Source organism: Ursus maritimus, unplaced genomic scaffold, assembly GCF_017311325.1.
Source record: "Ursus maritimus isolate PB19 unplaced genomic scaffold, ASM1731132v1 scaffold_7, whole genome shotgun sequence".
Lineage (NCBI taxonomy): Eukaryota > Metazoa > Chordata > Mammalia > Carnivora > Ursidae > Ursus > Ursus maritimus.
The window spans coordinates 51593076-51601723 of record NW_024426885.1 but is presented as its reverse complement, the minus strand read 5'-3'; the positions used below and the strand labels follow the sequence as shown (position 1 = coordinate 51601723).

Genomic DNA, 8648 nt, shown 5'->3' with positions numbered 1-8648 from the left:
CCTGTTTTATAAAATGGAAACAAATAAATAAAGCACAATTCAGACCTTGTCAGCCGCCTCCATCTTCTCTGAAACACCAAGAGAGCAGGGTGAAATTTTCCAGCTCAAAGCATGATTTGATAATTTAAGAATGTGTTTAAATTAGTAAACACTCAAAATTAAGGTTGACTTCACACATTTAAAAATTGTTTTTGGAATTTCAAAAGCAATGCATGTTCATTATAAAAATATAAGAGTGCAGGGGCGCCTGGCTGGCACAGTTAGTTAAGCAACTGGCTCTTGGTTTCCGCTCAGGTCCCGATCTCAGGGTCCGATCTCAGGGTCGTAAGATCAAACCCCATCTCAGCTCCACGCTCAGGGCAGAGTCTGCTTAAGATTCTCTCTCCCTCTCCCTCTGCCCCTCCCCCTGCTCTCTCTAAAATAAATAAATACCTCTATTTTTAAAATGTAAGAATGCAGCAGTATATAAATTATTACCAATAATTACTAACAATTAATGCATGCTTACCAAGTGCCCAGCCCTGGGTTTAGAGGTATCTGATTTAATCTTCACAATCACCTGATAAGGTAGTTATGATATTTTCCTCCGCTTTGCAGATGAGGAAAGTGAAGTTCAGAGAGGTTAAGTAACTTCCTTAAGGTCACACATCTTGTGAATGGTAGAATCAGTATTGAATTTGATTTGATTTTTTTTTTTCACTGCGGCACTTTATTTTCCTCACACATTAAGGCGTTGCTGGGGCCTAATGTTCTCACATGACAGTAGAAACCCAAAATTTGTTGACATCTCTTAAGGAATTGAGAATTGTGTATAAAAACTTTACATAAATTAAAAGGATGAATAAATTTACAGTAGGAAACACAAATCATTTTCCAGCTCGAGGCAACTAAAGAACCGTGCTTTGGCAGGAAAACAACTGGTAAGAAAGGAAAGTGGGTTTACCTAAGGCTCAGACCTTCCCAACCCTGTCAGACCGGCAAGACAGCAATGACAACTGGTTCAGGACTCCTGCCAGCCTCTAGAGAAATCCCGGAATAGGCAGCTTTTACACATTAATACCCTGCACAGATCAAGAACCTCATGGTCTCGCAGATTCTCAAGTCAATAGATTTCTCTTCCATAAACATGTTCTCAACCTCAGGACAGAGTGACTGAGCCACATGTGCTAGGGTTTAAATCAAAGATATGTACAGGATATTAAAAATATACCAAGGGAATAGTTAACTTGCATACAAGGTCAAGATCAGCAACAAGTTCTACAGTCCAGTGCTGATATCAGATACAAGCTTCAAGGACAGATTTCTTCTCAAAGGCTTATTCCAGGGTCCTGAGGCCAGCACGAGGTGTATACATTTGCTGGGGCACATTTATACTCTGGAATTCGCTCATGCAGCAAATGCTACACATCTGCCCACAGTCCATTTAGAAGCATATGTGGTGGACGATGGAGGGGCCCAACTCATCATACTCCTGCTTGCTGATCCACATCTGCTGGAAGGTGGAAAGTGGGGCCAGGATGGAGCCCCCGCTCCACATGGAGTATTTGTGTTCAGGAGGAGAGATGATCTGGATCTTCATCATGCTGGGTGCCAGCGCTGTGATCTTCTGCATCTGCATCTTGTCTGCGATGCCGGAGTACACGGTGGACCCACCAGACAGCACCGTGTTAGTGTAGCGGTCCTTCCGGATGTCGATGTCACACTTCATGATGGAGTTGAAGGTGGTCTCGAGGATGCCACAGGACTCCATACCCAGGAAGGAAGGCTGGAAGAGCACCTTGGGACAGGGGAATCCCTCGTTGCCACTGGTGATCACCTGCCCACCCGGCAGCTCGTAGCTCTTCTCCAGGGAGGAGGAGGACGAGATGATGGCCATCTCCTGCTTGAAATCCAGAGCGATGTAGCAGAGCTTCTCCTTGATGTCATGCACGATTTCCCACTCGGTGGTGGTGGTGAAGCTGTAACCACCCTCCATGAGGATCTTGAGGAGGTATGACCTGTCCAACCAGTCCAGACATAGGATGGCATGGGGCAAGGTGTTCCCCTCGTAAACGGGCACAGTGTGGGTTACCTCATCCTCAGAGTCCATGACAATACCAGTGGTGTGGCCAGAAGCATAGCAGGGGACATCACAGCCTGGATGGTCACCTACATGGCTGGGGTGGTGAAGGTTTCCAGGATCTGAGTCATCTCATGACTGGCCTTGGGGTTCAGGGGGGCCTTGTCAGCAGCATGGGGTGCTCCTCAGGGGCCACACACACCTTGTTGTAGAAGGTGTAATGCTGGATCTTCTCCATGTCGTCCCAGTTGGTGACAATGCCATGTTCAATGGTGTCCTTGAGGGTCAGGATGCCCCACTTGCTCTGGGCTTCATTGCCCACGAAGGAGTCCTTCTGGCCCATGCCCACCATAATGCCCTGATGTCGGGGTTACCAGGAGATTGATGGGAAGAGGGCTCGGGGGGATCATGCCCAGCAAAGTCCACCTTGCACCTACCAGAGCCATTGTCAATGAGGAGCACTGGGATCTCCTTTTCCATTGTGGTCGGTGAAGGTGGCGCGAGAACACGGAGTGGGGGCTGGCTGCGGGGAGTGAGCTAGAATCAGGATTTATTTATTTATTTTATTTTTTATTTTTTTAAAAGATTTTATTTATTTATTTGACAGAGATAGAGACAGCCAGCGAGAGAGGGAACACAAACAGGGAGAGTGGGAGAGGAAGAAGCAGGCTCATAGCGGAGGAGCCTGATGTGGGGCTCGATCCCACAACGCCGGGATCACACCCTGAGTTGAAGGCAGACGCTTAACCGCTGTGCCACCCAGGCGCCCCTAGAATCAGGATTTAAACCATGCAGTTGCATTCAACGTCTAAGCTCTTAGACTCCTTTACCCTTTTTCTTTTTAAGATTTTATTTATTTGACAGAGAGAGAGAGCCGATGAGAGAGGGAACACAAGCAGGGGGAGTGGGAGAGGAAGAAGCAGGCTCCTAACGGAGAAGCCTGATGTGGGGCTCGATCCCAGAACGCCAGGATCATGCCCTGAGCGGAAGGCAGATGCTTAACAACTGCGCCACTCAGGCGCCCCTCCTTTACCCTTTAAGTAAAGGTCCCATCAACTTCTCTAATCGTCTTTCCCAAATTAACTATTATTTACTGTTCACTGTAGATTGGAAAGATAAAGTTTAGTAACTTGGAAATAACCATTAGCTTTCTCATAAAAATATCAATGAATCAGATATAGTATAAGACATATAAAATTAATTAAATGTATACATGTAATTAAATATAATTAATTAATTATATAAAATTAATTAAATATATAGAATTAATATATTATAAAATATATTTAAATATTCATGGACCCAGATGTCAACCCAAGGGAAATGAAAAATCATATCTACATTAAAACATGTATGTGAATGTTCATAGCAGCATTATTCATAATAGTCAAAAATTGGAAACAATCCAAATTCCCATAAACTGCTGATTGGTAAGCAAAATGTGGTATACTCACACAACGGAATATTATTAGCAATAAAAAGGAATGAAGTACTGATACATGCTATCCTATTGATGAACCTTGAAATCATGCTAATTGAAAGAAGGCAATCATAAAGGACCACATACTGTATAATTCCACTTATGTGAATTCTCCAGAATAAGTAAATCAATAGAGACCGAACATACATTAGTGATACCTAGGCCTGGGGTTAGGGGTGTGTTATAGGGAGTGACTGAGAAAAGCTAGGTTTCTTTTGGGGATGATGAAAATATTCTAAAACTGATTGTGGTGATGGTTTCACAACTCTAAAATATATTAAAAGCCGTTGGACTGTATACTTTAAATGTATGAATTTTATATCATTTAAAGTAAATCTTAATAAAGCTGCTGAAACTTCATGACAGTGAAAGAACATTATGATCAAAATCCATTGGTTATCTCTACCTGTTCTTGAAGCCTAAAGAATTAATAAAAATATAATCAAGAACACCTTCATAAATCAAGGTAGTTTGTTGCTCAAATATGACAAGGTTTTAATGAGAAGAAAAAGCAGATGTTTTAAAACCACAAGTAGCAATCATAAAGTTACATAAATGGTCAGAAAGAAGGAAGAAAAGAAAACTTGTACAAGAATCTATAGCACGTCTCAGCTTTGATTTAGTTTGCATTGGTTCATATTTGGAATTTAAAAACTTCTTTGACATGATTTTATTTATTTATTTATTTATATTTTTAAAATTTGTTTATTTATTTTTCAGAGAGAGAGATTGAGAGAGAGTCAGAGAGCACAAGCAGGGGGAGTGGCAGGCAGAGGGAGAAGCAGGCTCCCCACTGAGTAGAGAGCCCAATGCAGGACTCGATCCCAGGACCCTGGGATCATGATACCCGAGCTGAAGGCAGACGCTTAACCAACTGAGTCACCCAGGTGTCCCTAACATGATTTTAAAATATGACAAATTTCTGGCAAAGGAGACAGGTAGCTGTGATGGCATGGTAGCTAAGCTCCAAAGATGATCCCTCATATGCTCCCTATTTTTCATGCTTTTGTATGGTCCCCTCTCATGTAGAATCTGGATTGACCCCACTCTTTTTTTTTAAATTAGTAATAATTTAAATTAGATTTAAAGTGTCATACAAAATTTTGAAGCTTGATGATGGGTGTGTGAACACTCATATTTTCTTTTACGTTTGAACGTTTCTCTACTTTTTTGTTTTGCTTTGTTTTGTTTTAACCAGTAGAACACAGTGAAAATGACATTAGATCAGTTCTAGACTTAAGCCTTACAAGTACTTGGCAATTTTTGCTTTTGCATATTTTTTTTAGAGAGAGGGAGAAAGAGCATGCACGCTGGGGGCGGGGGGGATGGTAGGGGGTAAGGGGCACAGGGAAAGGGAGAGGGAATCTTAAGCAGTTTCCAGCCCAGCACCCGGGGATGGGGGTGCTCCTGGTGGGGCTCGACCTCACGACCCTAAGGTCAAGACCTGAGCCGAGATCAAGAGTCCGATGCTTAACCGACTGAGCCACCCAGGTGCCCCATTTTTTCACTTTTGGAGTGTCCTGAAGTGCCATGTAAAAAGTCTGGCTATCCTGCTGGAGAGATCGTAGAGACCACTTTTAGGCAACCAACTTAAACAACGGAAACGTAGGTGGGGTACCCACAGTGACCTTCTAGCTGAATACAAACAGGCCCATTAGGCGACCCACCTCAAAGTATCCATTAGCCTTAGCTGACCAACGGGTTACTTACACCTGGACACAGGGACCAAAAAAAGAAAATTCCACAGTTCCCACACTTAGTTCCCACTCTTAACTGCAGCCCCCCACCACTGCTTCCTAGCAGACAGTCTCTCCATTACTGTCCTGCTCGATGTTCCGTTGTAGTGTAGGCAGTAAACTATCTTGTTTGTTCTGCCTTGGGTGAATTCTGTCATCACCCACACTACTGGCTTCTACCCAATAGGGTGGCCCTACAGGGATCACACAGAAAAGTGACGTGGAGAGGCCAGGTAGAAAGGGTGAGACCCTGAGACTGCATGGAGAAAGAGGCCATCCCAGCAGCCCATTTCTGCCCTCCTCCTCCTAACCAACCTCAGCAAATTTCCAGACATGGGAGTGTGCCATCCTGGATGTTCCCACCTAGTGGAGACCCAAATGACTGCAGCTTCATCTGACATCACATGAAGCAGAACTCCCAACTGAGGCCGATTGATCCACGGAATTGCGACAGATAATACAATAAAGCTACTGAATTTTGGAGTGTTTTTATTATGTAGCCATAAATAATTGAAGTGAATATTTTTGGTTTGTATTCTTCCAATCAGCCCACAGGTGTTTGTGGCTCTGCTGTTCTTAGAGCTCTTTGGGGGAAGAAACTGCCATAGTTTCTCATTTTAAAAACCTTTTCTTTGGAAATAATTTCAGATTTACAAAAAAAGTGACAAAATGGTACACAGACCTTCATCTTGATCCTCGACTTATTATTATTTCTTAATCATTTGAGAAGAAGTTGTAGGCATGATGCCCCATTACCCCTTTAATATTCCAGTTTGTATTTGTTGAGTGCAAGGATTCAGTGCAACAATCAAAATTAGGAAATTAACTTGATTCAATAATATCATCTAATCTATATACCCCACACAAATCTTACCCATGGTCTCAGTAATGTCCCTTATAGGTCCAGGATTCGATTTAGAATCACGTGTTGCATTTAGTTGTCATATCTCTTTAGCCTTCTTTAATCTGGAAGTTTTTCAGTTTCTTAGTTATCTTTCATGATCTTGACAGTTTCGAAGAGCCCAAACCAATTACTTTTGAGAACGTTTCTCAATTATGGGAACTTGTCTGCTATTTCTTTATAATGTATTTATTTTGTCAGGAATCTCACAGAACTAACGCTGTGCTAGTCTCTAGGAATCGTATGAGAAGGCACATGATGTCAATTTGTCGACTTTTATTACTTAGTTAAGATGGTGTCTGCCAGGTTCTCTATTGTAACATAATTAATAATTATTTTGTAGCAAGAATCTTTGAGATCATTTGAATATCTTGTTTCTTATCAAATTTTCAACAGTTTTAGCATTGATTAATGATTCTAACCTGAATAAATTATTATTCTGATGATTATGAAATAGCTATTTTCTAAACTTATCATTCCTTCTAGATTTATTAGGTAGGATAGAACTTTCCTTTCTTTATTAATTAATGTCAGTATGGACTCAGGTTTTCTTTTCTTTTTTGGGGGGGATTTCTCTCTTACTCATAGAGTTATAATCTGTTACTATCATTATTTATTTTGATACACACTTTGTCCCAGACTTGATCAGTGGGAGCCCCTTCAAGCTGGTTGCTATGTCTTATCGACATGTCCCCATCATTTTTCAAGCGTTTTTTGTTTTGTTTTGTTTTATTTTGTTTTGTTTTTTACTTTCTAGTGTCATAAATGTTCTAAACACATACATCTTATATTTCCCCTAGAGTTGGCCATTTTGGCAAGGAGAACTGGTTCCTTTTAGTGGATAATGTTATCTAGAAACCAAGATCTAAATAAACTTATGTTATCAGAATGCTATTGTGTCTAGACCCTCTTAGTGAACGGAGTTAGAACACAGGCACATATACACACAATCATTATTATTTTTATAGCTTTTTTGAAAGATTTTATTTATTTGAGAAAGGGGGAGAGAGAGAGAGAGAAAGCATGTGTGCGCATGCATATGAGTGGGGGAGGAGGGAGAACCAGACTCCCGGATGAGCAGGGAGCCAGACATGGGGCTTGATCCCAGGACTCTGGGATCACGACCTGAGCCAAAGGCAGATGCTTAACCGACTGAGCCACCCAGATGCCCTACACACAATTATATTTATCTGCCTGTCTATCTAATCAGGCCATAATACTGATATCTCCAATTCCTATGCAACACTCCGGTATATATTCTGGACTTCCTACCTTCCATAGTTGTAATAATTTTCTCTGATAGTGAGAAATCTGTATTTCTTTATTTGTCTAACCCTGGACATGACAAGTGGAAAGCTCAGCCCCAATGAAGGGAAAGAGGAAAAGAAAAGGCTTTTTTCTTTCTATGTGTCAGAAACTTGAGCAACATATAGCAAACATTTATGTATATTCAACTTTTTGACCAAGCAGTTCAGAGTTCACATTTTTTTTTTAAAAGATTTTATTTATTTATTTGACAGAGAGAGAGACAGCCAGCGAGAGAGGGAACACAAGCAGGGGGAGTGGGAGAGGAAGAAGCAGGCTCCCAGCAGAGGAGCCTGACGTGGGGCTCGATCCTGTAACGCCAGAATCACGCCCTGAGCCAAAGGCAGACGCTTAACCGCTGTGCCACCCAGGCGCCCCTGGAGTTCACATTTTCTTAAATAGCAAAAAGGGCAGGGCATCTGAGTGGCTCCGTCGGTTAAGCATCTGACTCTTGACTTTGGCTCAGGTCATGATCTCAGGGTTCTGAGATTGAGCCCTGTGTGGGGCTGCATGCTGGGCATGAAGCCTGCTTCAGATTGTCTCTCTTTCCCTCTGCTCCACACCCCCTCCCCGCCGCCCCCCCACGAACTCTCTCTCAAGAAAAAAAAAGAAGAAAAAGGACAAGCAGGTTTGCTTAAAGATCCATATATTATCATTAACAAAGATTTTAGCAAACTAGATTTTCAGTGGCATCTCAGCAAGTAATGAAAAGAATGACATTGTGAACTAGAAGGAACTCAGTTTAACTTCTGTCTCTACGACTCAGTGAAGCAACTTTGGGTAAATTTCCCAATTTCTCTGAAATTAAGTTTCCTCTTCTGTAAAATGGAGATGAATGGAAGACATTATTGTTTTGGGGACTAAATAAAACAACATATTTACAATGGATTACCTTGATAAAAACTGGATCTTGAGATTTTTAAAGTCAAATAAAAACCATTACTTAAAAGTTATATGCAGTTCCTTCTTGCTAATAACTGAAGATTTGGATACACACTGAAAGTTGACTGCCCTTTGTTCTGGAAAAACCATGACTATGTTTTAAAAATATACAAATAAATACAAAGTATTCACCCTTTGTTCTTAGGAGAAAAATTGAATACAGAAAACAAACTAAAATATAGTGATTTTTTTCAATTAAGAAATTATGTGTTTGATTATGTAAAT

The 8648-nt window shown here is 41.3% G+C and overlaps 1 pseudogene; it reads right to left on the bottom strand.

The window, feature by feature from the left end:
• Positions 1 to 1423: 1423 nt before the first annotated feature.
• On the bottom strand, positions 1424 to 2608 carry LOC103667836 (annotated as a pseudogene).
• Between the last annotated feature and the right edge of the window lie 6040 nt (positions 2609 to 8648).